The sequence below is a fragment of the Rhipicephalus microplus genome, chromosome X (assembly GCF_043290135.1).
Source record: "Rhipicephalus microplus isolate Deutch F79 chromosome X, USDA_Rmic, whole genome shotgun sequence".
Lineage (NCBI taxonomy): Eukaryota > Metazoa > Arthropoda > Arachnida > Ixodida > Ixodidae > Rhipicephalus > Rhipicephalus microplus.
In genome coordinates, this window is record NC_134710.1 from 61492157 (window position 1) to 61514388 (window position 22232).

At 48.4% G+C, this 22232-nt stretch overlaps 45 non-coding genes across 45 annotated transcripts; all 45 read left to right on the forward strand.

The window, feature by feature from the left end:
• Positions 1-864: 864 nt before the first annotated feature.
• Positions 865-938, forward strand: TRNAI-AAU (transfer RNA isoleucine (anticodon AAU)). Its single transcript has one exon. It is a non-coding gene; the product is annotated as a tRNA-Ile (tRNA).
• Positions 939-1076: 138 nt separating this feature from the next.
• Positions 1077-1151, forward strand: TRNAI-GAU (transfer RNA isoleucine (anticodon GAU)). The gene has a single exon. It is a non-coding gene; the product is annotated as a tRNA-Ile (tRNA).
• A 136-nt stretch (positions 1152-1287) lies between these two features.
• Positions 1288-1361, forward strand: TRNAI-AAU (transfer RNA isoleucine (anticodon AAU)). Its single transcript has one exon. It is a non-coding gene; the product is annotated as a tRNA-Ile (tRNA).
• A 349-nt stretch (positions 1362-1710) lies between these two features.
• On the forward strand, positions 1711-1784 carry TRNAI-AAU (transfer RNA isoleucine (anticodon AAU)). The gene has a single exon. It is a non-coding gene; the product is annotated as a tRNA-Ile (tRNA).
• A 549-nt stretch (positions 1785-2333) lies between these two features.
• TRNAI-AAU (transfer RNA isoleucine (anticodon AAU)) lies at positions 2334-2407 on the forward strand. Its single transcript has one exon. It is a non-coding gene; the product is annotated as a tRNA-Ile (tRNA).
• A 137-nt stretch (positions 2408-2544) lies between these two features.
• Positions 2545-2619, forward strand: TRNAI-AAU (transfer RNA isoleucine (anticodon AAU)). The gene has a single exon. It is a non-coding gene; the product is annotated as a tRNA-Ile (tRNA).
• Positions 2620-2756: 137 nt separating this feature from the next.
• Positions 2757-2830, forward strand: TRNAI-AAU (transfer RNA isoleucine (anticodon AAU)). Its single transcript has one exon. It is a non-coding gene; the product is annotated as a tRNA-Ile (tRNA).
• Positions 2831-3600: 770 nt separating this feature from the next.
• TRNAI-AAU (transfer RNA isoleucine (anticodon AAU)) lies at positions 3601-3674 on the forward strand. The gene has a single exon. It is a non-coding gene; the product is annotated as a tRNA-Ile (tRNA).
• A 338-nt stretch (positions 3675-4012) lies between these two features.
• Positions 4013-4086, forward strand: TRNAI-AAU (transfer RNA isoleucine (anticodon AAU)). Its single transcript has one exon. It is a non-coding gene; the product is annotated as a tRNA-Ile (tRNA).
• Positions 4087-4222: 136 nt separating this feature from the next.
• On the forward strand, positions 4223-4296 carry TRNAI-AAU (transfer RNA isoleucine (anticodon AAU)). Its single transcript has one exon. It is a non-coding gene; the product is annotated as a tRNA-Ile (tRNA).
• A 349-nt stretch (positions 4297-4645) lies between these two features.
• On the forward strand, positions 4646-4719 carry TRNAI-AAU (transfer RNA isoleucine (anticodon AAU)). The gene has a single exon. It is a non-coding gene; the product is annotated as a tRNA-Ile (tRNA).
• A 349-nt stretch (positions 4720-5068) lies between these two features.
• Positions 5069-5142, forward strand: TRNAI-AAU (transfer RNA isoleucine (anticodon AAU)). Its single transcript has one exon. It is a non-coding gene; the product is annotated as a tRNA-Ile (tRNA).
• A 349-nt stretch (positions 5143-5491) lies between these two features.
• TRNAI-AAU (transfer RNA isoleucine (anticodon AAU)) lies at positions 5492-5565 on the forward strand. The gene has a single exon. It is a non-coding gene; the product is annotated as a tRNA-Ile (tRNA).
• A 338-nt stretch (positions 5566-5903) lies between these two features.
• On the forward strand, positions 5904-5978 carry TRNAI-AAU (transfer RNA isoleucine (anticodon AAU)). The gene has a single exon. It is a non-coding gene; the product is annotated as a tRNA-Ile (tRNA).
• Positions 5979-6325: 347 nt separating this feature from the next.
• On the forward strand, positions 6326-6399 carry TRNAI-AAU (transfer RNA isoleucine (anticodon AAU)). Its single transcript has one exon. It is a non-coding gene; the product is annotated as a tRNA-Ile (tRNA).
• Positions 6400-6536: 137 nt separating this feature from the next.
• On the forward strand, positions 6537-6611 carry TRNAI-AAU (transfer RNA isoleucine (anticodon AAU)). Its single transcript has one exon. It is a non-coding gene; the product is annotated as a tRNA-Ile (tRNA).
• A 137-nt stretch (positions 6612-6748) lies between these two features.
• Positions 6749-6822, forward strand: TRNAI-AAU (transfer RNA isoleucine (anticodon AAU)). The gene has a single exon. It is a non-coding gene; the product is annotated as a tRNA-Ile (tRNA).
• Positions 6823-6959: 137 nt separating this feature from the next.
• Positions 6960-7034, forward strand: TRNAI-AAU (transfer RNA isoleucine (anticodon AAU)). Its single transcript has one exon. It is a non-coding gene; the product is annotated as a tRNA-Ile (tRNA).
• Positions 7035-7160: 126 nt separating this feature from the next.
• TRNAI-AAU (transfer RNA isoleucine (anticodon AAU)) lies at positions 7161-7234 on the forward strand. The gene has a single exon. It is a non-coding gene; the product is annotated as a tRNA-Ile (tRNA).
• A 137-nt stretch (positions 7235-7371) lies between these two features.
• TRNAI-AAU (transfer RNA isoleucine (anticodon AAU)) lies at positions 7372-7446 on the forward strand. The gene has a single exon. It is a non-coding gene; the product is annotated as a tRNA-Ile (tRNA).
• Positions 7447-7583: 137 nt separating this feature from the next.
• On the forward strand, positions 7584-7657 carry TRNAI-AAU (transfer RNA isoleucine (anticodon AAU)). The gene has a single exon. It is a non-coding gene; the product is annotated as a tRNA-Ile (tRNA).
• Positions 7658-8006: 349 nt separating this feature from the next.
• On the forward strand, positions 8007-8081 carry TRNAI-AAU (transfer RNA isoleucine (anticodon AAU)). The gene has a single exon. It is a non-coding gene; the product is annotated as a tRNA-Ile (tRNA).
• Positions 8082-10423: 2342 nt separating this feature from the next.
• Positions 10424-10497, forward strand: TRNAI-AAU (transfer RNA isoleucine (anticodon AAU)). The gene has a single exon. It is a non-coding gene; the product is annotated as a tRNA-Ile (tRNA).
• A 349-nt stretch (positions 10498-10846) lies between these two features.
• Positions 10847-10920, forward strand: TRNAI-AAU (transfer RNA isoleucine (anticodon AAU)). The gene has a single exon. It is a non-coding gene; the product is annotated as a tRNA-Ile (tRNA).
• A 138-nt stretch (positions 10921-11058) lies between these two features.
• On the forward strand, positions 11059-11132 carry TRNAI-UAU (transfer RNA isoleucine (anticodon UAU)). The gene has a single exon. It is a non-coding gene; the product is annotated as a tRNA-Ile (tRNA).
• Positions 11133-11269: 137 nt separating this feature from the next.
• On the forward strand, positions 11270-11343 carry TRNAI-AAU (transfer RNA isoleucine (anticodon AAU)). Its single transcript has one exon. It is a non-coding gene; the product is annotated as a tRNA-Ile (tRNA).
• Positions 11344-11694: 351 nt separating this feature from the next.
• On the forward strand, positions 11695-11768 carry TRNAI-AAU (transfer RNA isoleucine (anticodon AAU)). Its single transcript has one exon. It is a non-coding gene; the product is annotated as a tRNA-Ile (tRNA).
• A 126-nt stretch (positions 11769-11894) lies between these two features.
• Positions 11895-11968, forward strand: TRNAI-AAU (transfer RNA isoleucine (anticodon AAU)). Its single transcript has one exon. It is a non-coding gene; the product is annotated as a tRNA-Ile (tRNA).
• Positions 11969-12104: 136 nt separating this feature from the next.
• Positions 12105-12178, forward strand: TRNAI-AAU (transfer RNA isoleucine (anticodon AAU)). Its single transcript has one exon. It is a non-coding gene; the product is annotated as a tRNA-Ile (tRNA).
• Positions 12179-12315: 137 nt separating this feature from the next.
• TRNAI-AAU (transfer RNA isoleucine (anticodon AAU)) lies at positions 12316-12390 on the forward strand. Its single transcript has one exon. It is a non-coding gene; the product is annotated as a tRNA-Ile (tRNA).
• Positions 12391-12527: 137 nt separating this feature from the next.
• Positions 12528-12602, forward strand: TRNAN-AUU (transfer RNA asparagine (anticodon AUU)). The gene has a single exon. It is a non-coding gene; the product is annotated as a tRNA-Asn (tRNA).
• Positions 12603-12738: 136 nt separating this feature from the next.
• TRNAI-GAU (transfer RNA isoleucine (anticodon GAU)) lies at positions 12739-12813 on the forward strand. The gene has a single exon. It is a non-coding gene; the product is annotated as a tRNA-Ile (tRNA).
• A 5666-nt stretch (positions 12814-18479) lies between these two features.
• Positions 18480-18553, forward strand: TRNAI-AAU (transfer RNA isoleucine (anticodon AAU)). Its single transcript has one exon. It is a non-coding gene; the product is annotated as a tRNA-Ile (tRNA).
• A 137-nt stretch (positions 18554-18690) lies between these two features.
• On the forward strand, positions 18691-18764 carry TRNAI-AAU (transfer RNA isoleucine (anticodon AAU)). Its single transcript has one exon. It is a non-coding gene; the product is annotated as a tRNA-Ile (tRNA).
• A 349-nt stretch (positions 18765-19113) lies between these two features.
• TRNAI-AAU (transfer RNA isoleucine (anticodon AAU)) lies at positions 19114-19187 on the forward strand. The gene has a single exon. It is a non-coding gene; the product is annotated as a tRNA-Ile (tRNA).
• A 351-nt stretch (positions 19188-19538) lies between these two features.
• On the forward strand, positions 19539-19612 carry TRNAI-AAU (transfer RNA isoleucine (anticodon AAU)). Its single transcript has one exon. It is a non-coding gene; the product is annotated as a tRNA-Ile (tRNA).
• A 351-nt stretch (positions 19613-19963) lies between these two features.
• Positions 19964-20038, forward strand: TRNAI-AAU (transfer RNA isoleucine (anticodon AAU)). Its single transcript has one exon. It is a non-coding gene; the product is annotated as a tRNA-Ile (tRNA).
• A 347-nt stretch (positions 20039-20385) lies between these two features.
• Positions 20386-20460, forward strand: TRNAI-GAU (transfer RNA isoleucine (anticodon GAU)). The gene has a single exon. It is a non-coding gene; the product is annotated as a tRNA-Ile (tRNA).
• A 137-nt stretch (positions 20461-20597) lies between these two features.
• Positions 20598-20672, forward strand: TRNAI-AAU (transfer RNA isoleucine (anticodon AAU)). Its single transcript has one exon. It is a non-coding gene; the product is annotated as a tRNA-Ile (tRNA).
• A 348-nt stretch (positions 20673-21020) lies between these two features.
• Positions 21021-21094, forward strand: TRNAI-AAU (transfer RNA isoleucine (anticodon AAU)). The gene has a single exon. It is a non-coding gene; the product is annotated as a tRNA-Ile (tRNA).
• A 139-nt stretch (positions 21095-21233) lies between these two features.
• TRNAI-AAU (transfer RNA isoleucine (anticodon AAU)) lies at positions 21234-21307 on the forward strand. The gene has a single exon. It is a non-coding gene; the product is annotated as a tRNA-Ile (tRNA).
• A 139-nt stretch (positions 21308-21446) lies between these two features.
• On the forward strand, positions 21447-21521 carry TRNAI-GAU (transfer RNA isoleucine (anticodon GAU)). Its single transcript has one exon. It is a non-coding gene; the product is annotated as a tRNA-Ile (tRNA).
• A 137-nt stretch (positions 21522-21658) lies between these two features.
• TRNAI-AAU (transfer RNA isoleucine (anticodon AAU)) lies at positions 21659-21732 on the forward strand. The gene has a single exon. It is a non-coding gene; the product is annotated as a tRNA-Ile (tRNA).
• Positions 21733-21869: 137 nt separating this feature from the next.
• TRNAI-AAU (transfer RNA isoleucine (anticodon AAU)) lies at positions 21870-21943 on the forward strand. The gene has a single exon. It is a non-coding gene; the product is annotated as a tRNA-Ile (tRNA).
• A 138-nt stretch (positions 21944-22081) lies between these two features.
• Positions 22082-22156, forward strand: TRNAI-AAU (transfer RNA isoleucine (anticodon AAU)). The gene has a single exon. It is a non-coding gene; the product is annotated as a tRNA-Ile (tRNA).
• The last annotated feature ends 76 nt before the right edge of the window (positions 22157-22232 follow it).

Here is a 22232-nt window from a genome sequence, read left to right on the forward strand (position 1 = left end):
CCTTCGCACTGTCTGTCAACTTCGCCTGGGGCAACACTTGACTAACATGGTTGTATCAACCTGCAGCGTACCTGGTGGTGTTTATGGCTTTCACCGCGAAGTTGTACTTTCTTGTAGGTTTCTGTCAGTGCGGTTTTCACTTGAATACTTGAGTCAAGTCCGACGAAGAAAGTTGTATAAGGACCTACGTGATATGTCTTTGCCAGTGCCTTTGTATCGGTCCCTTTACAATGTATGCCATGGCCACACTGTACTAAAGCGCGTCAAGGCGATGAAAATATCGCCAGGTGCTAAGAATTTCTTTTTTAAATTACATACCGGTACGCTGACCGTCAAAACCTGGATGGCTGCAAAGGGGTTTTACGTTCCTTGGGGCACGCATTGCATAATATGCAGAAAGGAGGAGACAATTGAGCGTGTATTCATTGACTGCGGGGATGCTGTTTTTCTTTGGGACGTGCTCCAGCGCACGATCAAAAAAGATTTCCCCATCGATGCATATGGCATCCGCTATTTGCAAATACAAAGTGACGATGGTACCCCATATGATATGATAATGCTTATGGCTCTTCATAGCATCTGGAAATCCAAGATGGCAGCCATGCACTTTGATGTAGATGCACGAGCACCCACCCAGTACTTCAAAGAGTATATAAGAAATTTTGTGGATGAACAAAAGTTGGAGGAATTCCCCCCAGAATGGTTGCCGCGCGTCGAATTACTATCGACGATAAAAATATTTTAACAGATGCGTGGCCACATCGTTTGAGCCACGGTTTTTACAATGTTTTGGATTGTGTTGTGTATCAGTTAATATGTGTATTGTTTACGTGAGCCGAAAACAGGCAATAAAGAAAAAAAAGCGGCCTGCTAGCTCAGTCGGTTAGAGCGCCGTGCTAATAACGCGAAGGTCGTAGGTTCGATCCCTGCACAGGCAAGTTTTTTTTTATTGTGTTCTACTGGCCGTCACCTGGTGTCGGGTGTGTAGCTAGACAATTTAAAGACCAATTTATTGATGATGACTGAATGTGCACCGAAGGCGTATGGCCAGTGTTAGAAGCTGGACTTGCTACTCCGGCCAGCTAGCTCAGTCGGTTAGAGCGTTCGTGCTGATAACGCGAAGGTCGTAGGTTCGATCGCTGCGCAGGCCAGTACTTTTTGTTTTGTTCTACTGGCCGTCACCTGGTGTCGGGTGTGTAGCTAGACAATTTAAAGCCAATTTATTGATGATGACCGAATGTGTACCGAAGATGTATTCCCAGTGTCAGAAGCTGCACTCGCTACTCCGGCCTGCTAGCTCAGTCGGTTAGAGCGCCGTGCTAATAACGCGAAGGTCGTAGCTTCGATCCCTGCGCAGGCCAGTATTTTTTATTGTGTTCTACTGGCCGTCACCTGGAGTCGGGTGTGTAGCTAGACAATTTAAAGACCAATTTATTAATGATGACCAAATGTGTACCGAAGGCGTATGCCCAATGTTAGAAGCCGGACTTGCTACTCTGGCCAGCTAGCTCAGTCGGATAGAGCGTTCGTGCTAATAGCGTGAAGGTCGTAGGTTCGATCGCTGCGCAGGCCAGTACTTTTTGTTGTGTTCTACTGGCCGTCTTCTGGTGTCGGGTGTATAGCTAGTAAATTGAAAGACCAATTTATTCATGATGACCGAATGTGTACCGAAGGCGTATGCTCAATTTTAGAAGCCACACTCGCTACTCCGGCCTGCTAGCTCAGTCGGTTAGAGCGTCGTGCTAATAACGCGAAGGTCGTAGGTTCGATCCCTGCGCAAGCCAGTATTTTTTTATTATTTTCTACTGGCCGTCACCTGGTGTTGGGTGTGTAGCGAGACAATTTAAAGACCAATTTATTGATGATGACCGAATGTGTACCGAAGGCGTATGCCCAGTGTTAGAAGCCGGACTTGCTACTCCGGCCAGCTAGCTCAGTCGGATAGAGCGTTCATGCTAATAACGCGAAGGTCGTATGTTCGATCGCTGCGCAGGCCAGTACTTTTTGTTGTGTTCTAATGGCCGTCACCTGGTGTCGGGTGTGTAGCTAGACAATTTAAAGACAAATTCATTGATGATGACCGAATGTGTAAGCCCAGTGTTAGAAGCCGCACTCGCTACTGCGGCCTGCTAGCTCTGTCGGTTAGAGCGTCGTGCTAATAACGCGAAGGTCTTGGGTTCCATCCCTGCGCAGGCCAGTATTTTTTATTGTGTTCTAGCGGCCGTCACCTGGTGTCGGGTGTGTAGCTAGACGATTGTAAGACCAATTTATGATGATGACCGAATGTGTACCGAAGGCGTATGCCCAGTGTTAGAAGCCGCAGTCGCTACTCCGGTCTGCTAGCTCAGTCGGTTAGAGCGTCGTGCTAATAACGCGAAGGTCGTAGGTTCGATCCCTGCGCAGGCCAGTATTTTTTAATGTGCTGTTCTGGCCGTCACCTGGTGTCGGGTGTGTAGCTAGACAATTTAAAGACCAATGTATTGATGATGACCGAATATGTTCCGAAGATGAATGCCCAGTGTTAGAAGCCGCGCTCGCTACTCCGGCCTGTTAGCTCAGTCGGTTAGAGCGTTCGTGCTAATGCCGCGAAGGTCGTAGGTTCGATCGCTGCGCAGGCCAGTACTTTTTGTTGTGTTCTACTGGCCGTCACCTGGTGTCGGGTGTGTAGCTAGACAATTTAAAGACCAATTTATTGATGACAACCGAATGTGTACCGAAGATGTATTCCTAGTGTTAGAAGCCGCACTCGCTACTCCGGCCTGCTAGCTCAGTCGGTTAGAGCGTCGTGCTAATAACGCGAAGGTCGTAGGTTCGATCCCTGCGCAGGCCAGTATTTTTTATTGTGTTCTACTGGCCCTCACCTGGTGTCGGGTGTGTAGCTAGACAATTTAAAGACCAATTTATTAATGATGACAGAATGTGTACCGAAGGCGTATGAACAGTGTTAGAAGCCAGACTTGCTACACCGGCCAGCTATCTCAGTCGGACTGAGCGTTCGTGCTAATAACGCGAAGGTCGTAGGTTAGATCGCTGCGCAGGCCAGTATTTTTTGTTGTGTTCTACTGGCCGTCTTCTGGTGTCGGGTGTATTGCTAGTAAATTTAAAGACCAATTTATTGATGATGACCGAATATGCACCGAAGGCGTATGCCCAGTGTTAGAAGCCACACTAGCTACTCCGGCCTGCTAGCTCAGTCAGTTAGAGCGTCGTTCTAATAACGCGAAAGTCGTAGGTTCGATCCCTGCACAAGCCAGTATTTTTTATTGTGTTCTACTGGCCGTCACCAGGTGTCGGGTGTGTAGCTAGACAATTTAAAGACCAATTTATGATGATGGCCGAATGTGTACCGAAGGCTGGTATGCCCAGTGTTAGAAGCCGGACTTGCTACTCCGGCCAGCTCAGTCGGTTAGAGCGTTCGTGCTAATAACGCGAAGGTCGCAGGTTTGATCGCTGCGCAGGTCAGTATGTTTTATTGTGTTCTACTGGCCGTCACCAGGTGTCGGGTGTGTAGCTAGACAATTTAAAGACCAATTTATGATGATGACCGAATGTGTACCGAAGGCTGGTATGCCCAGTGTTAGAAGCCGGACTTGCTACTCCGGCCAGCTAGCTCAGTCGGTTCGAGCGTCGTGCTAATAACACGAAGGTCGTAGGTTCGATCCCTGCGCAAGCCAGTATTTTCTTATTATTTTCTACTGGCCGTCACCTGGTGTTGGGTGTGTAGCTAGACAATTTAAAGACCAATTTATTGATGATGACCGAATGTGTACCGAGGCGTATGCCCAGTGTTAGAAGCCGGACTTGCTACTCCGGCCAGCTAGCTCAGTCGGATAGAGCGTTCATGCTAATAACGCGAAGGTCGTAGGTTCGATCGCTGCGCAGGCCAGTACTTTTTGTTGTGTTCTACTAGCCGTCACCTGGTGTCGGGTGTGTAGCTAGACAATTTAAAGACCAATTCATTGATGATGACCGAATGTGTATGCCCAGTGTTAGAAGCCGCACTGGCTACTGCGGCCTGCTAGCTCTGTCGGTTAGAGCGTCGTGCTAATAACGCGAAGGTCTTAGGTTCCATCCCTGCGCAGGCCAGAATTTTTTATTGTGTTCTACTGGCCGTCACCTGGTGTCGGGTGTGTAGCTAGACAATTTAAAGACCAATTTATGATGATGACCGAATGTGTACCGAAGGCGTATGCCCAGTGTTAGAAGCCGCAGTCGCTACTCCGGCCTGCTAGCTCAGTCGGTTAGAGCGTCGTGCTAATAACGCGAAGGTCGTAGGTTCGATCCCTGCGCAGGCCAGTATTTTTTATTGTGTTCTACTGGCCGTCACCTGGAGTCGGGTGTGTAGCTAGACAATTTAAAGACCAATTTATTAATGATGACCAAATGTGTACCGAAGGCGTATGCCCAATGTTAGAAGCCAGACTTGCTACTCTGGCCAGCTAGCTCAGTCGGATAGAGCGTTCGTGCTAATAGCGCGAAGGTCGTAGGTTCGATCGCTGCGCAGGCCAGTACTTTTTCTTGTGTTCTACTGGCCGTCTTCTGGTGTCGGGTGTATAGCTAGTAAATTTAAAGGCCAATTTATTGATGATGACCGAATATGCACCGAAGGCGTATGCCCAGTGTTAGAAGCCGCACTCGCTACTCCGGCCTGCTAGCTCAGTCGGTTAGAGCGTCGTCCTAATAACGCGAAGGTCGTAGGTTCGATCCCTGCGCAGGCCAGTATTTTTTATTGTGTTCTACTGGCCGTCACCTGGAGTCGGGTGTGTAGCTAGACAATTTAAAGACCAATTTATTAATGATGACCAAATGTGTACCGAAGGCGTATGCCCAATGTTAGAAGCCAGACTTGCTACTCTGGCCAGCTAGCTCAGTCGGATAGAGCGTTCGTGCTAATAGCGCGAAGGTCGTAGGTTCGATCGCTGCGCAGGCCAGTACTTTTTCTTGTGTTCTACTGGCCGTCTTCTGGTGTCGGGTGTATAGCTAGTAAATTGAAAGACCAATTTATTCATGATGACCGAAGGTGTACCGAAGGCGTATGCGCAATTTTAGAAGCCACACTCGCTACTCCGGCCTGCTAGCTCAGTCGGTTAGAGCGTCGTGCTAATAACGCGAAGGTCGTAGGTTCGATCCCTGCGCAAGCCAGTATTTTTTTATTATTTTTACTGGCCGTCACCTGGTGTTGGATGTGTAGCTAGACAATTTAAAGACCAATTTATTGATGATGACCGAATGTGTACCGAAGGCGTATGCCCAGTGTTAGAAGCCGCGCTCGCTACTCCGGCCTATTAGCTCAGTCGGTTAGAGCGTTCGTGCTAATGCCGCGAAAGTCGTAGGTTCGATCGCTGCGCAGACCAGTACTTTCTGTTGTGTTCTACTGGCCGTCACTTGGTGTTGGGTGTGTAGCTAGACAATTTAAAAACCAATTTATTGATGAGAACCGAATGTGTACCGAAGATGTATTCCCAGTGTTAGAAGCCGCACTAGCTACTTCGGGCTGCTAGCTCAGTCGGTTAGAGCGTCGTGCTAATAACGCGAAGGTCGTAGGTTCGATCCCTGCGCAGGCCAGTATTTTTTATTGTGTTCTACTGGCCCTCACCTGGTGTCGGGTGTGTAGCTAGACAATTTAAAGACCAATTTATTGATGACAACCGAATGTGTACCGAAGATGTATTCCCAGTGTTAGAAGCCGCACTCGCTACTCCGGCCTGCTAGCTCAGTCAGTTAGAGCGTTCTTGCTAATAACGCGAAGGTCGTAGGTTCGATCGCTGCGCAGGCCAGTACTTTTTGTTGTGGTCTACTGGCCGTCACCTGGTGTCGGGTGTGTAGCTAGACAATTTAAAGGCCAATTCATTGATGATGACCGAATGTGTATGCCCAGTGTTAGAAGCTGCACTCGCTACTGCGGCCTGCTAGCTCTGTCGGTTAGAGCGTTCGTGCTAATAACGCGAAGGTCGTAGGTTCGATCGCTGCGCAGGCCAGTACTTTTTGTTGTGTTCTACTGGCCGTCTTCTGGTGTCGGGTGTATTGCTAGTAAATTTAAAGGCCAATTTATTGATGATGACCGAATATGCACCGAAGGCGTATGCCCAGTGTTAGAAGCCACACTAGCTACTCCGGCCTGCTAGCTCAGTCAGTTAGAGCGTCGTTCTAATAACGCGAAAGTCGAAGGTTCGATCCCTGCGCAAGCCAGTATTTTTTATTGTGATCTACTGGCCGTCACCAGGTGTCGGGTGTGGAGCTAGACAATTTAAAGACCAATTTATGATGGTGACCGAATGTGTACCGAAGGCGTATGCCCAGTGTTAGAAGCCGCAGTCGCTACTCCGGCATGCTAGCTCAGTCGGTTAGAGCGTCGTGCTAATAACGCGAAAGTCGTAGGTTCGATCCCTGCGCAGGCCAGTATTTTTTATTGTGCTGTACTGGCCGTCACCTGGTGTCGGGTGTGTAGCTAGACAATTTAAAGACCAATGTATTGATGATGACCGAATGTGTTCCGAAGATGTATGCCCAGTGTTAGAAGCCGCGCTCGCTACTCCGGCCTGTTAGCTCAGTCGGTTAGAGCGTTCGTGCTAATGCCGCGAAGGTCGTAGGTTCGATCGCTGCGCAGGCCAGTACTCTCTGTTGTGTTCTACTGGCCGTCACCTGGTGTTGGGTGTGTAGCTAGAAAATTTAAAGACCAATTTATTGATGACAACCGAATGTGTACCGAAGATGTATTCCCAGTGTTAGAAGCCGCACTCGCTACTCCGGCCTGCTAACTCAGTCGGTTAGAGCGTCGTGCTAATAACGCGAAGGTCGTAGGTTTGATCCCTGCGCAGGCCAGTATTTTTTATTGTGTTCTACTGGCCCTCACCTGGTGTCGGGTGTGTAGCTAGACAATTTAAAGACCAATTTATTGATGACAACCGAATGTGTACCGAAGATGTATTCCCAGTGTTAGAAGCCGCACTCGCTACTCCGGCCTGCTAGCTCAGTCGGTTAGAGCGTTCTTGCTAATAACGCGAAGGTCGTAGGTTCGATCGCTGCGCAGGCCAGTACTTTTTGTTGTGTTCTACTGGCCGTCACCTGGTGTCGGGTGTGTAGCTAGACAATTTAAAGACCAATTCATTGATGATGACCGAATGTGTATGCCCAGTGTTAGAAGCCGCACTCGCTACTGCGGCCTGCTAGCTCTGTCGGTTAGAGCGTCGTGCTAATAACGCGAAAGTCGTAGGTTCGATCCCTGCGCAGGCCAGTATTTTTTATTGTGCTGTACTGGCCGTCACCTGGTGTCGGGTGTGTAGCTAGACAATTTAAAGACCAATGTATTGATGATGACCGAATGTGTTCCGAATATGTATGCCCAGTGTTAGAAGCCGCGCTCGCTACTCCGGCCTGTTAGCTCAGTCGGTTAGAGCGTTCGTGCTAATGCCGCGAAGGTCGTAGGTTCGATCGCTGCGCAGGCCAGTACTTTCTGTTGTGTTCTACTGGCCGTCACCTGGTGTTGGGTGTGTAGCTAGAAAATTTAAAGACCAATTTATTGATGACAACCGAATGTGTACCGAAGATGTATTCCCAGTGTTAGAAGCCGCACTCGCTACTCCGGCCTGCTAGCTCAGTCGGTTAGAGCGTCGTGCTAATAGCGCGAAGGTCGTAAGTTCGATCCCTGCGCAGGCCAGTATTTTTTATTGTGTTCTACTGGCCCTCACCTGGTGTCGGGTGTGTAGCTAGATAATTTAAAGACCAATTTATTGATGACAACCGAATGTGTACCGAAGATGTATTCCCAGAGTTAGAAGCCGCACTCGCTACTCCGGCCTGCTAGCTCAGTCGGTTAGAGCGTTCTTGCTAATAACACGAAGGTCATAGGTTCGATCGCTGCGCAGGCCAGTACTTTTTGTTGTGTTCTACTGGCCGTCTTCTGGTGTCGGGTGTATTGCTAGTAAATTTAAAGACCAATTTATTGATGATGACCGAATATGCACCGAAGGCGTATGCCCAGTGTTAGAAGCCACACTAGCTACTCCGGCCTGCTAGCTCAGTCGGTTAGAGCGTTCGTGCTAATAACGCGAAGGTGGTAGGTTCGATCGCTGCGCAGGTCAGTATGTTTTATTGTGTTCTACTGGCCGTCACCAGGTGTCGGGTGTGTAGCTAGACAATTTAAAGACCAATTTATGATGATGACCGAAAGTGTACTGAAGGCTGGTATGCCCAGTGTTAGAAGCCGGACTTGCTACTCCGGCCTGCTAGCTCAGTCAGAATTATTGGAGGAACCCATTTTGGAAGAGGAAGTTAACAGTGCTATTGAAAGTATGCATCCCGGGAAATCGCCTGGCCCTGATGGTCTGACTTCCGCCTTTTATAAGTGTTTCAAGTTTGAAATAACACCAGTCTTTGCTGACGTTTATAATGAGGCATTCGAGTTGAAAATATTACCCCCGTCCTTTTCATCATCTCACACTGTTTTTATACCAAAATCGGAAGACCCCGTTGCACTGCGCAAAGTAAATTCTTACCGCCCAATCTGCCTCACTAATGGAGATTACAAGATATTCATGAAAATCCTAGCTAAAAGGTTGCAAACAGTCATTACGGAGCTCGTGGGGCCGCATCAGACGTGCGGCATTAAAGGTCGAACTATCCTCACGAATATACACGCAGCCCGGAGCATCCTCGAATGTTGCGACGCTATTGGTGCGCGAGTCGCAATGCTGCAAATCGACCTCGAGAAGGCTTTTGACAGGGTGCCTCATGAAATTCTGCTGTGCATCCTAGATTATGTGAATTTAGGGAAAATAATCAAAGAGGGGGTTGTCATGGCGTACCGAGACTGCTCAACGCGGCTAATCATTAACAAGGTGGTGGGGAAGCGCATCCCAGTCAAGCGTTCGGTCCGTCAGGGTTGTCCTCTCTCACCGTTATTGTTTTGTTTGTACATAGAGTCTTTTTGTTTGAGTGTCATAGAGAATGACTGTGTCCGTGGGTTTAAGCTGCACGAGGTTGAAGTCTGACTGTTGGCTTATGCGGACGATATTGCCATTTTTTGCGCGGACTCTGACAGCATAGCAAATGCTGTGAAATGCGTTACTAACTTGTGTGCTGCAAGTGGCAGCGCTGTAAACTGGGGAAAATGCCTTGGCTTTTGGCACGGTGACTGGGCAGAAACCCCAGACAGTTTTGCCAGCATAAGGTTTGTTACGACACCGGTGAAATACTTGGGTGCCCCCCTCGAATGCTACAAAGACAGCGACTCGTACTGGAGGAGCCAAGTTGATAACCTGCGGGAAAGAGTGAACAAGTGGAATGGCTGGAATTGGTCTATGTTTTCTAAAGCCACAATTTGCAACATATTCTTAGTGAGTAAAATTTGGTATATCTTACAAGTCTTACATTGTTCAAGGGTAAACATCCAAAAATTTCACCGTGTGTTCGCGGTCTTTGTGTGGGAATCGTCTTGGGAAAGATCGAGTCAGACCAATTTATTTCTTCGAGTGCGAAATGGAGGACTCGGCTTGTCGCATTTGTTTTTAAGACAGGTAGTCAGTCTATTTTGTGTCTTTAGAGACGTCGACAACCCATTCCTTCGCACTGTCTGTCAACTTCGCCTGGGGCAACACTTGCCTAACATGGTTGTATCAACCTGCAGCGTACCTGGTGGTGTTTATGGCTTTCTCCGCGAAGTTGTACTTTCTTGTAGGTTTCTGTCAGTGCTGTTTTCACTTGAATGCTTGAGTCAAGTCCGACGAAGAAAGTTGTACAAGGACCTATGTGATGTGTTTTTACCAGTGCCTTTGTATCGGTCCCTTTACAATGTATGCCATGGCCACACTGTACTAAAGCGCGTCAAGGCGATGAAAATATCGCCAGGTGCTAAGAATTTCTTTTTTAAATTACATACCGGTACGCTGACCGTCAAAACCTGGATGGCTGCAAAGGGGTTTTACGTTCCTTGGGGCACGCATTGCATAATATGCAGAAAGGAGGAGACAATTGAGCATGTATTCATTGACTGCTGGGATGCTGTTTTTCTTTGGGACGTGCTCCAGCGCACGATCAAAAAAGATTTCCCCATTGATGCATATGGCATCCGCTATTTGCAAATACAAATTGACGATGGTACCCCATATGATATGATAATGCTTATGGCTCTTCATAGCATTTGGAAATCCAGGATGGCAGCCATGCACTTTGATGTAGATGCACGAGCACCCACCCAGTACTTCAAAGAGTATATAAAAAATTTTGTGGATGAACAAAAGTTGGAGGAATTCCCCTCAGAATGGTTGCCGCGCGTCGAATTACTATCGACGATAAAAACATTTTAACAGATGCGTGGCCACATCTTTGAGCCACGGTTTTTACAATGTTTTGGATTGTGTTGTGTATCAGGTAATATGTGTATTGTTTACGTGAGCCAAAAACAGGCAATAAAGAAACAAAAAAAAGCCTGCTAGCTCAGTCGGTTAGAGCGTCGTGCTAATAACGCAAAGATCGTAGGTTCGATCCCTGCGCAGGCCAGTATTTTTTATTGTGTTCTACTGGCCCTCACCTGGTGTCGGGTGTGTAGCTAGACAATTTAAAGACCAATTTATTAATGATGACTGAATGTGTACCGAAGGCGTATGAACAGTGTTAGAAGCCAGACTTGCTACTCCGGCCAGCTATCTCAGTCGGATGGAGCGTTCGTGCTAATAACGCGAAGGTCGTAGGTTCGATCGCTGCGCAGGCCAGTACTTTTTGTTGTGTTCTACTGGCCGTCTTCTGGTGTCGGGTGTATTGCTAGTAAATTTAAAGACCAATTTATTGATGATGACCGAATATGCACCGAAGGCGTATGCCTAGTGTTAGAATCCACACTCGCTACTCCGGCCTGCTAGCTCAGTCGGTTAGAGCGTCGTTCTAATAACGCGAAGTTCGTAGGTTCTATCCCTGCGCAAGCCAGTATTTGTTATTGTGTTCTACTGGCCGTCACAAGGTGTCGGGTGTGTAGCTAGACAATTTAAAGACCAATTTATGATGATGACCGAATGTGTACTGAAGGCTGGTATGCCCAGTGTTAGAAGCCGGACTTGCTACTCCGGCCAGCTAGCTCAGTCGGTTAGAGCGTCGTGCTTATAACGCGAAGGTCGTAGGTTCGATCACTGCGAAGGCCAGTACTTTTTATTGTGTTCTACTGGCAGTCACCTCGTGTCGCGTGTGTAGCTAGACAATTTAAAGACCAATTTATTGATGATGACAGAATGTGTACGGAAGGCGTATGCCCAGTGTCAGAAGCCACACTCACTACTGCGGCCTGCTTGCTCAGTCGGTTGGAGCGTCGTGCTAATAACGCGAAGGTCGTAGGTTCGATCCCTGCACAGGCAAGAATTTTTTTTATTGTATTCAAATGGCCGTCACCTGGTGTCGGGTGTGTAGCTAGACAATTTAAAGACCAATTTATTGATGATGACCGAATGTGTACCGAAGGCCTATGGCCAGTGTTAGAAGCCGGACTTGCTACTCCGGCCAGCTAGCTCAGTCAGTTAGAGCGTTCGTGCTGATAACGCGAAGGTCGTAGGTTCGATCGCTGCGCAGGCCAGTACTTTTTGTTGTGTTCTACTGGCCGTCACCTGGTGTCGGCTGTGTAGCTAGACAATTTAAAGACCAAGTTATTGATGATGACCGAATGTGTACCGAAGATGTATTCCCAGTGTTAGAAGCCCTACTCGCTACTCCGGCCTGCTAGCTCAGTCGGTTAGAGCATCGTGCAAATAACGCGAAGGTCTTAGGTTCGATCCCTGCGCAGGCCTGTATTTTTTATTGTGTTCTACTGGCCATCACCTGGTGTCGGGTGTTTAGCTAGACAATTTAAAGACTAATTCATTGATGATGACCGAATGTGTATGCCCAGTGTTAGAAGCCGCACTCGCTACTGCGGCCTGCTAGCTCTGTCGGTTAGAGCGTCGTGCTAATAACGCGAAGGTCTTAGGTTCCATCCCTGCGCAGGCCAGTATTTTTTATTGTGTTCTACTGGCCGTCACCTGGTGTCGGGTGTGTAGCTAGACAATTTAAAGACCAATTTATGATGATGACCGAATGTGTACCGAAGGCGTATGCCCAGTGTTAGAAGCCGGACTTGCTACTCCGGCCAGCTAGCTCAGTCGGTTTGAGCGTCGTGCTAATAACGCGAAGGTCGAAGGTTCGATCCCTGCGCAATCCAGTATTTTTTATTATGTTCTACTGGCCATCACCTGGTGTCGGGTGTGTAGCTAGACAATTTAAAGACCAATTTATTGATGATGACCGAATGTGTACCGAAGGCGTATGCCCAGTGTTAGAAGCCGGACTTGCTACTCCGGCCAGCTAGCTCAGTCGGTTAGAGCGTTCGTGCTAATAACGCGAAGGTCGTAGGTTGGATCGCTGCGCTGGCCAGTACTTTTTGTTGTGTTCTATTGCCCGTCAGCTAGTGTCGGGTGTGTAGCTAGACAATTTAAAGACCAATTTATTGATGATGACCGAATGTGTACCCAAGGCGTATGCCCAGTGTTAGAAGCCGGACTTGCTACTCCGGCCAGCTAGCTCAGTCGGTTAGAGCGTTCGTGCTATTAACGCGAAGGTCGTAGGTTCAATCGCTGCGCAGGCCAGTATTTTTATTGTGTTCTACTGGCCATCACCAGCTGTCGGGTGTGTAGCTAGACAATTTAAAGACCAATTCATTGATGATGACCGAATCTGTACCGAAGGCGTATGGCCAGTGTTAGAAGCCGGACTTGCTACTACGGCCAGCTAGCTCAGTCGGTAAGAGCGTTCGTGCTGATAACGCGAAGGTCGTAGGTTCGATCGCTGTGCAGGCCAGTACTTTTTGTTGTGTTCTACTGGCGGTCACCTGGTGTCGGGTGTGTAGCTAGACAATTTAAAGACCAATTTATTGATGATGACCGAATATGCACCGAAGGCGTATGCCCAGTGTTAGGAGCCACACTAGCTACTCCGGCCTGCTAGCTCAGTCAGTTAGAGCGTCGTTCTAATAACGCGAAAGTGGTAGGTTCGATCCCTGCGCAAGCCAGTATTTTTTATTGTGTTCCATTGGCCATCACCTGGTGTCGGGTGTGTAGCTAGACAATTTAAAGACCAATTTATTGATGATGACCGAATGTGTACCGAAGGCGTATGCCCAGTGTTTTGAAGCCGGACTTGCTACTGCGGCCAGCTAGCTCAGTCGATTAGAGCATTCGTTCTAATAACGCGAAGTTCGTAGGTTCAATCCCTGCGCAAGCCAGTATTTTTTATTGTGTTCTTCTGGCCGTCACAAGGTGTCGGGTGTGTAGCTAGACATTTTAAAGACCAATTTATGATGATGACCGAATGTGTACCGAAGGCTGGTATGCCCAGTGTTAGAAGCCGGACTTGCTACTCCGGCCAGCTAGCTCAGTCGGTTAGAGCGTCTTGCTAATAACGCGAAGGTCGTAGGTTCGATCACTGCGAAGGCCAGTATTTTTTTATTGTGTTCTACTGGCCGTCACCTGGTGTCGGGTGTATAGCTAGTAAATTTAAAGACCAATTTATTCATGATGACCAAATGTGTACCGAAGGCGTATGCTCAATGTTAGAAGCCACACTCGCTACTCCGGCATGCTAGCTCAGTCATTCCACTTCCGGCTTTTGAGCGATACGGTCGCGGAATGTTCGGCTCCGACGGAGCGGTATCAGCGGCCCGACCGGGCCGCGGTGACAAGATTTTTGCGCCTAGCGCCGACGATTATCAGGTGATTTTGCCCAATCTGCCTTCCGGACGCATCGCTGCGAATACCGTTTTCATGCATGGTGATCCGAGAGCCCGGCCTTACCGCGTCGAAGATTACCGGGACACTTTGGCCAAGCTTGGTGCGCTCGACGACGTTTTGGCGTTGGGGGCGTATCAAATGAACCCCGTATGGGCTGTGACACTGACGAGTGCTGAGGCTGCTCGGAAGTTACTCTCCGCCATCGATGTGAAGGTAAAGGAGCGCCCATGTTTGCTCATTGACCCAAATAACCGCGAGGTTCGCTTGAAGCTTCACTGGTTGCTGCACGGCGTGACCGACGAAGACGTGCGTGTTGCCTTGACTCCCTATGGGAAAGTGTTCGAAGTGAAACGGGAGAAGTGGCGAGCACCGGGCATCACAGAAAAGGGCTCAACGACGCGGTCTGTGGGACTAAAGCTGCACTCCGACGTCAAGGTGGATGACATTCCGCACCAGCTCAAGATTGCCGGAGAGCTGACTCTCGTTGTCGTTCCAGGCCGTGCACCGTTGTGCCTACGGTGCAAGAGTACCGGTCACATACGTCGCGACTGCCGAGTACCCCGCTGCAGTCGTTCTCGCCGCTTCGGCCACGAAGACGCCGACTGCGCGAAGACATATGCCAGTGTGACTGGACCAGCGCAGGAAAGTGATGCACTGGAGCACGTCATGGACGAAGCAGACTCGGAAGAAACAGCAGGAGTTAACCCGAGCTGTGCTGTGGAAGATGGGTCGTCATGCCGTCAAGAAGAGGGCGTGTGTGAAGCACCAGGTAAGCCCGACGCCGGGCTTCCATATGAAGGCGTAGGCGAAAGTAGTGAAAAGGTGGATGCAAGAAGCACCGGCGACACGTGTCTTGGCTCAGCAGACGAGACCCCCTCCGAGGCTGAACCGATGACTGGGATTGAAAGCGACAGTGGCACTGTGACGGGGAAGCGTCCCCGTGACGAAGGGAAAAAAGACAAGGGCACCACTGCTGCCTCGCCGGACGAACCACCCGCCAAGACGACTCCCGCTCGGCGGCCTACCATCCGGCCACGGCCAAGCATTTCGTCGGAGCGCAAGACGGCGGAAACGCTGCCTTCGCCAACTTAAGGACTGTACTGGGACAAGGCGTTCAGGAAGGAATTGCAGTTGTAAGGTAAGCGCCATGCCCCTGGGTTTTTCGTAGCCTTACAATGGTGCAAATAGAAAATTCAATCCGTGTGGCCACTTTAAATGTGCGTGGCCTGGCCTCACGGAGAAAACAATGTCAACTTTATCGGCTAGTAAGTGACCTCGACCTTGACATACTGGCAGTCCAAGAGACTAAAGTCCATGGTGACGATGAAACTGGGGGCATGATGCGCCAATTCTTGCCGCAGTATTCTGTTATAGTTAGCCATGCCATAGGGACTTCTTCCGGTTGCGTTTTGTTCGTCAGACAGAGTCTGGGTGCTAAAGTAGAAGCCTCAACGTCATGTCCGTCTGGTCGGCTCATTGTTTGCGATCTTTTGTTTTCGGGTTTGGAATGGCGCGTAATATGCTTGTACGCACCGACTGTCACTGACGAATTACGCATATTTTTCGAACAACTAAAGCAGTATACCAAATGTAATAGGCTCCTAATCATTATTGGCGATTTCAACTGCGTCCTTTCAGCCAAAGACAAAACTAGGGAACGACATTACAGGGATGCAAGTACGGCTGTCTTAAGCGATATAGTAAGAGAACATGGTTTGGAGGATGTGGCTGAATGTCTCGGTGGTGGCCGGACTATGCAGTACACCCACTTTCAGGCAGCCAGCCATGCCCGACTAGATAGGGCGTACGTGAGTGTAGAATTGGTACCGCTTTACAAGGCATACCGTGTTAACGCCGTTTCATTTAGTGACCACTGCTTGGCTAGCTTTGTAGTAGCTAGCACGAAAGAAACGAAAAGGGCCTTCGAGTGGCAACTATGGAAATTGAATTCGAATCTGCTGAGTGATGAAAAATTTATGGAGGAAGTAATGACGGAAGTTGCAAAAATGAAAGTTCGCAGTAAAAAGACGTTTAGAGAAAAATGGGAGAACTTCAAGCAGGTCGTTAAATTGAAGGCTTTGGAACGCTCGAGCGCTATAAGCAGAGAAAAAGGAGCAGAAGAAAAGCTCATGCGCAGAAACCTGGAAAAATTGCTCCTCGAAGAATGTAGATTGCCCGGCATGTTTCTTGAAGATATTCGCGCGTTGAAAAGTAAAATTGAGCGGTTCGATGTCGAAAGATACCGCGGTGCTATGGTTCGGGCAAGAGCCGAGCGACTGATAACGGCAGAAGCACCGTCAAAAAGGGCGTTGGGCTCAGAAAAGTGGCATGCGCGTCGTAATCAGATAACAGAAATTGAACACGAGGGTGAGGTCAGCGATGTCCCAGATGTTATCGAGCGTGCTTTCTTTGAGCACTTCAATGGTTTATTCGCCGCCAGCTCAGTTGATGTCGATCGTTTTAAAAAAGATTTTTTACCGCTGATGCCAAAGCTTGACAATAATGCAAAAGAATTATTGGAGGAACCCATTTCGGAAGAGGAAGTTAACAGTGCTATTGAAAGTATGCATCCCGGGAAATCGCCTGGCCCTAATGGTCTGACTTCCGCCTTTTATAAGTGTTTCAAGTTTGAAATAACACCAGTCTTTGCTGACGTTTATAATGAGGCATTCGAGTTGAAAATATTACCCCCGTCCTTTTCATCATCTCACACTGTTCTTATACCAAAATCGGAAGACCCCGTTTCACTGCGCAAAGTAAATTCTTACCGCCCAATCTGCCTCACTAATGGAGATTACAAGATATTCATGAAAATCCTAGCTAAAAGGTTGCAAACAGTCATTACGGAGCTCGTGGGGCCGCATCAGACGTGCGGCATTAAAGGTCGAACTATCCTCACGAATATACACGCAGCCCGGAGCATCCTCGAATGTTGCGACGCTATTGGTGCGCGAGTCGCAATGCTGCAAATCGACCTCGAGAAGGCTTTTGACAGGGTGCCTCATGAAATTCTGCTGTGCATCCTAGATTATGTTAATTTAGGGAAAATAAAGAGGGGGTTGTCATGGCGTACCGAGACTGCTCAACGCGGCTAATCGTTAACAAGGTGGTGGGGAACCGCCTCCCAGTCAAGCGTTCGGTCCGTCAGGGTTGTCCTCTCTGACCGTTATTGTTTTGTTTGTACATAGAGTCCTTTTGTTTGAGTGTCATAGAGAATGACTGTGTCCGTGGGTTTAAGCTGCACGAGGTTGAAGTCCGACTGTTGGCTTATGCGGACGATATTGCCATTTTTTGCGCGGACTCTGACAGCATAGCAAATGCTGTCAAATGCGTTACTAACTTGTGTGCTGCAAGTGGCAGCGCTGTAAACTGGGGAAAATGCCTTGGCTTTTGGCACGGTGACTGGGCAGAAACCCCAGACAGTTTTGCCAGCATAAGGTTTGTTACGACACCGGTGAAATACTTGGGTGCCCCCCTCGAATGCTACAAAGACAGCGACTCGTACTGGAGGAGCCAAGTTGATAACCTGCGGGAAAGAGTGAACAAGTGGAATGGCTGGAATTGGTCTATGTTTTCTAAAGCCACAATTTGCAACATATTTTTAGTGAGTAAAATTTGGTATATCTTACAAGTCTTACATTGTTCAAGGGTAAACATCCGAAAATTTCACCGTGTGTTCGCTGTCTTTGTGTGGGAATCGCCTTGGGAAAGATCGAGTCGGACCAATTTCTTTCTTCGAGTGCGAAATGGAGGACTCGGCTTGTCGCATTTGTTTTTAAGACAGGTAGTCAATCTATTTTGTTTCTTTAGAGACGTCGACAACCCATTCCTTCGCACTGTCTGTCAACTTCGCCTGGGGCAACACTTGCCTAACATGGTTGTATCAACCTGCAGCGTTGATACAACCGTAACATGGTTGTATCAACCTGCAGCCATAAACACCTAGTGGTGTTTATGGCTTTCTCCGCGAAGTTGTACTTTCTTGTAGGTTTCTGTCAGTGCGGTTTTCACTTGAATACTTGAGTCAAGTCCGACGAAGAAAGTTGTACAAGGACCTATGTGATGTGTTTTTACCAGTGCCTTTGTATCGGTCCCTTTACAATGTATGCCATGGCCACACTGTACTAAAGCGCGTCAAGGCGATGAAAATATCGCCAGGTGCTAAGAATTTCTTTTTTAAATTACATACCGGTACGCTGACCGTCAAAACCTGGATGGCTGCAAAGGGGTTTTACGTTCCTTGGGGCAAGCATTGCATAATATGCAGAAAGGAGGAGACAATTGAGCATGTATTCATTGACTGCTGGGATGCTGTTTTTCTTTGGGACATGCTCCAGCGCACGATCAAAAAAGATTTCCCCATTGATGCATATAGCATCCGCTATTTGCAAACACAAAGTGACGATGGTACCCCATATGATATGATAATGCTTATGGCTCTTCATAGCATTTGGAAATCCAGGATGGCAGCCATGCACTTTGATGTAGATGCACGAGCACCCACCCAGTACTTCAAAGAGTATATAAGAAATTTTGTGGATGAACAAAAGTTGCAGGAATCCCCCCCAGAATGGTTGCCGCGCGTCGAATTACTATCGACGATAAAAACATTTTAACAGATGCGTGGCCACATTGTTTGTGCCACGGTTTTTACAATGTTTTGGATTGTGTTGTGTAATTATCAGTTATTATGTGTATTGTTTACGTGAGCCGAAAACAGGCAATAAAGAAAAAAAAAACCTGCTAGCTCAGTCGGTTAGAGCGTCGCGCTAATTACGCGAAGGTCGTAGGTTCGATCCCTGCGCAGGCCAGTACTTTTTATTGTGTTCTACTGGCCGTTACCTGGTGTCGCGTGTGTAGCTAGACAATTTAAATACCACTTTATTGAGGATGACCGAATGCGTACCGAAGATGTACTCCCAGTGTTAGAAGCCGCATTCGCTACTCCGGCCTGCTAACTCAGTCGGTTAGAGCGTCGTGCTAATAACGCGAAGGTCGTAGGTGCGATCCCTGCGCAAGCCAGTATTTTTTATTGTGTTCTACTGGCCATCACCAGGTGTCGGGTGTCTAGCTAGACAATTTAAAGACCAATTTATGATGATGACCGACTGTGTACCGAAGGCTGGTATGCCCAGTGTTAGAAGCCGGACTTGCTACTCCGGCCAGCTAGCTCAGTCGGTTAGAGCGTCGTGCTAATCACGCGAAGGTCGTAGGTTCTATCACCGCGAAGGCCAGTACTTTTTATTGTGTTCTACTGGCCGTCACCTGGTGTCGCGTGTGTAGCTAGACAATTTAAAGACCAATTTATTGATGATGACAGAATGTGTACGGAAGGCGTATGCCCAGTGTTAGAAGCCACGCTCACTACTGCGGCCTGCTAGCTCAGTCGGTTAGAGCGTCGTGCTAATAACGCGAAGGTCGTAGGTTTGATCCCTGCACAGGCAAGTATTTTTTTTATTGTGTTCTACTGGCCGTCACCTGGTGTCGGGTGTGTAGCTAGACAATTTAAAGACCAATTTATTGATGATGGCCGAATGTGTACTAAAGATGTATTCCCAGTGTTAGAAGCCAGACTTGCTACTCCTGCCAGCTAGCTCAGTCGGATAGAGCGTTCGTGCTAATAACGCGAAGGTCATAGGTTCGATCGCTGCGCAGGCCAGTACTTTTTGTTGTGTTCTACTGGCCGTCTTTTGGTGTCCGGTGTATTGCTAGTAAACTTAAAGACCAATTTATTAATGATCACCGAATATGCACCGAAGGCGTATGCCCAGTGTTAGAAGCCACACTCGCTACTCCGGCCTGCTAGCTCAGTCGGTTAGAGCGTCGTTCTAATAACGCGAAGGTCGTAGGTTCGATCCCTGCGCAAGCCAGTATTTTTTATTGTGTTCTACTGGCCGTCACCAGGTGTCGGGTGTGTAGCTAGACAATTTAAAGACAAATTTATGATGATGACCGAATGTGTACCGAAGGCTGGTATGCCCAGTGTTAGAAGCCGGACTTGCTCCTCCGGCCAGCTAGCTCAGTCGGTTAGAGCGTCGTGCTAATAACGCGAAGGTCGTAGGTTCGATCACTGCGCAATCCAGTAGTTTTTTTATTATGTTCTACTGGCCGTCACCTGGTGTCGGGTGTGTAGCTAGACAATTTAAAGACCAATTTATTGATGATGACCGAATGTGTACCGAAGGCGTATGCCCAGTGTTAGAAGCCGGACTTGCTACTCCGGCCAGCTAGCTCAGTCGGTTAGAGCGTTCGTGCTAATAACGCGAAGGTCGTAGGTTCGATCGCTGCGCCGGCCAGTACTTTTTGTTGTGTTCTACTGCCCGTCAGCTGGTGTCGGGTATGTAACTAGACAATTTAAGACCAATTTATTGATGATGACCGAATGTGTACCCAAGGCGTATGCCCAGTGTTCGAAGCCGGACTTGCTACTCCGGCCAGCTTGCTCAGTCGGTTAGAGCGTTCGTGCTAATAACGCGAAGGTCGTAGGTTCAATCGCTGCGCAGGCCAGTATCTTTATTGTGTTCTACTGGCCGTCACCAGCTGTCGGGTGTGTAGCTAGACAATTTAAAGACCAATTTATTGATGATGACCGAATCTGTACCGAAGGCGTATGCCCAGTGTCAGAAGCCGAACTTGCTACTCCGGCCAGCTAGCTCAGTCGGTTAGAGCGTTCGTGCTGATAACGCGAAGGTCGTAGGTTCGATCGCTGCGCAGGCCAGTACTTTTTGTTGTGTTCTACTGGCCGTCACCAGCTGTCGGGTGTGTAGCTAGACAATTTAAAGACCAAATTATTGATGATGACCGAATGTGTACCCAAGGCGTATGCCCAGTGTTAGAAGCCGGACATGCTACTCCGGCCAGCTAGCTCAGTCGGTTAGAGCGTTCGTGCTAATAACGCGAAGGTCGTAGGTTCAATCGCTGCGCAGGCCAGTATCTTTATTGTGTTCTACTGGCCGTCACCAGCTGTCGGGTGTGTAGCTAGACAATTTAAAGACCAATTTATCGATGATGACCGAATCTGTACCGAAGGCGTATGGCCAGTGTTAGAAGCCGAACTTGCTACTCCGGCCAGCTAGCTCAGTCGGTTAGAGCGTTCGTGATGATAACGCGAAGGTCGTAGGTTCGATCGCTGCGCAGGCCAGTACTTTTTGTTGTGTTCTACTGGCCGTCATCTCGTGTCGCGTGTGTAGCTAGACAATTTAAATACCAATTTATTGATGGTGACAATATGTGTACGGAAGGCGTATGGCCAGTGTTAGAAGCCGGACTTGCTACTCCGGCCAGCTAGCTCAGTCGGTTAGAGCGTCGTGCTAATAACGCGAAGGTCGTAGGTTCGATCCCTGCGCAGGCCAGTATTTTTTTTATTATGTTCTACTGGCCGTCACCTGGTGTCGGGTGTGTAGCTAGACAATTTAAAGACCAATTTATTGATGATGACCGAATATGCACCGAAGGCGTATGCCCAGTGTTAGAAGCCACACTCGCTACTCCGGCCTGCTAGCTCAGTCGGTTAGAGCGTCGTTCTAATAACGCGAAGGTCGTAGGTTCGATCCCTGCACAGGCAAGTATTTTTTTTATTGTGTTCTACTGGCCGTCACCTGGTGTCGGGTGTGTAGCTAGACAATTTAAAGACCAATTTATTGATGATGACCGAATGTGTAGCGAAGGCCTATGGCCAGTGTTAGAAGCCGGACTTGCTACTCCGGCCAGCTAGCTCAGTCGGTTAAAGCGTTCGTGCTGATAACGCGAAGGTCGTAGGTTCGATCGCTGCGCAGGCCAGTACTTTTTGTTGTGTTCTACTGGCCGTCACCTGGTGTCGCGTGTGTAGCTAGACAATTTAAATACCAATTTATTGATGGTGACAATATGTGTACGGAAGGCGTATGGCCTGTGTCAGAAGCCACTCTTGCTACTGCGGCCTGCTAGCTCAGTCGGGTAGAGCGTCGTGCTAATAACGCGAAGGTCGTAGGTTTGATCGCTGCGCAGGCCAGTACTTTTTATTGTGTTCTACTGGCCGTTACCTGGTGTCGCGTGTGTAGCTAGACAATTTAAATACCACTTTATTGATGATGACCGAATGTGTACCGAAGATGTATTCCCAGTGTTAGAAGCCGGACTCGCTACTCCGGCGTGCTAGCTCAGTCGGTTAGAGCATCGTGCTAATAACGCGAAGGTCGTAGGTTCGATCCTTGCGCAGGCCAGTATTTTTTTATTATGTTCTACTGACCGTCACCTGGTGTCGGGTGTGTAGCTAGACAATTTAAAGACCAATTTATTGATGATGACCGAATGTGTACCGAAGGCGTATGCCCAGTGTTAGAAGCCGGACTTCCTACTCCGGCCAGCTAGCTCAGTCGGTTAGAGCATTCGTGCTAATAACGCGAAGGTCGTAGGTGCGATCCCTGCGCAGGCCAGTATTTTTTTTATTGTGTTCTACTGGCCGTCACCTGGTGTCGGGTGTGTAGCTAGACAATTTAAAGACCAATTTAT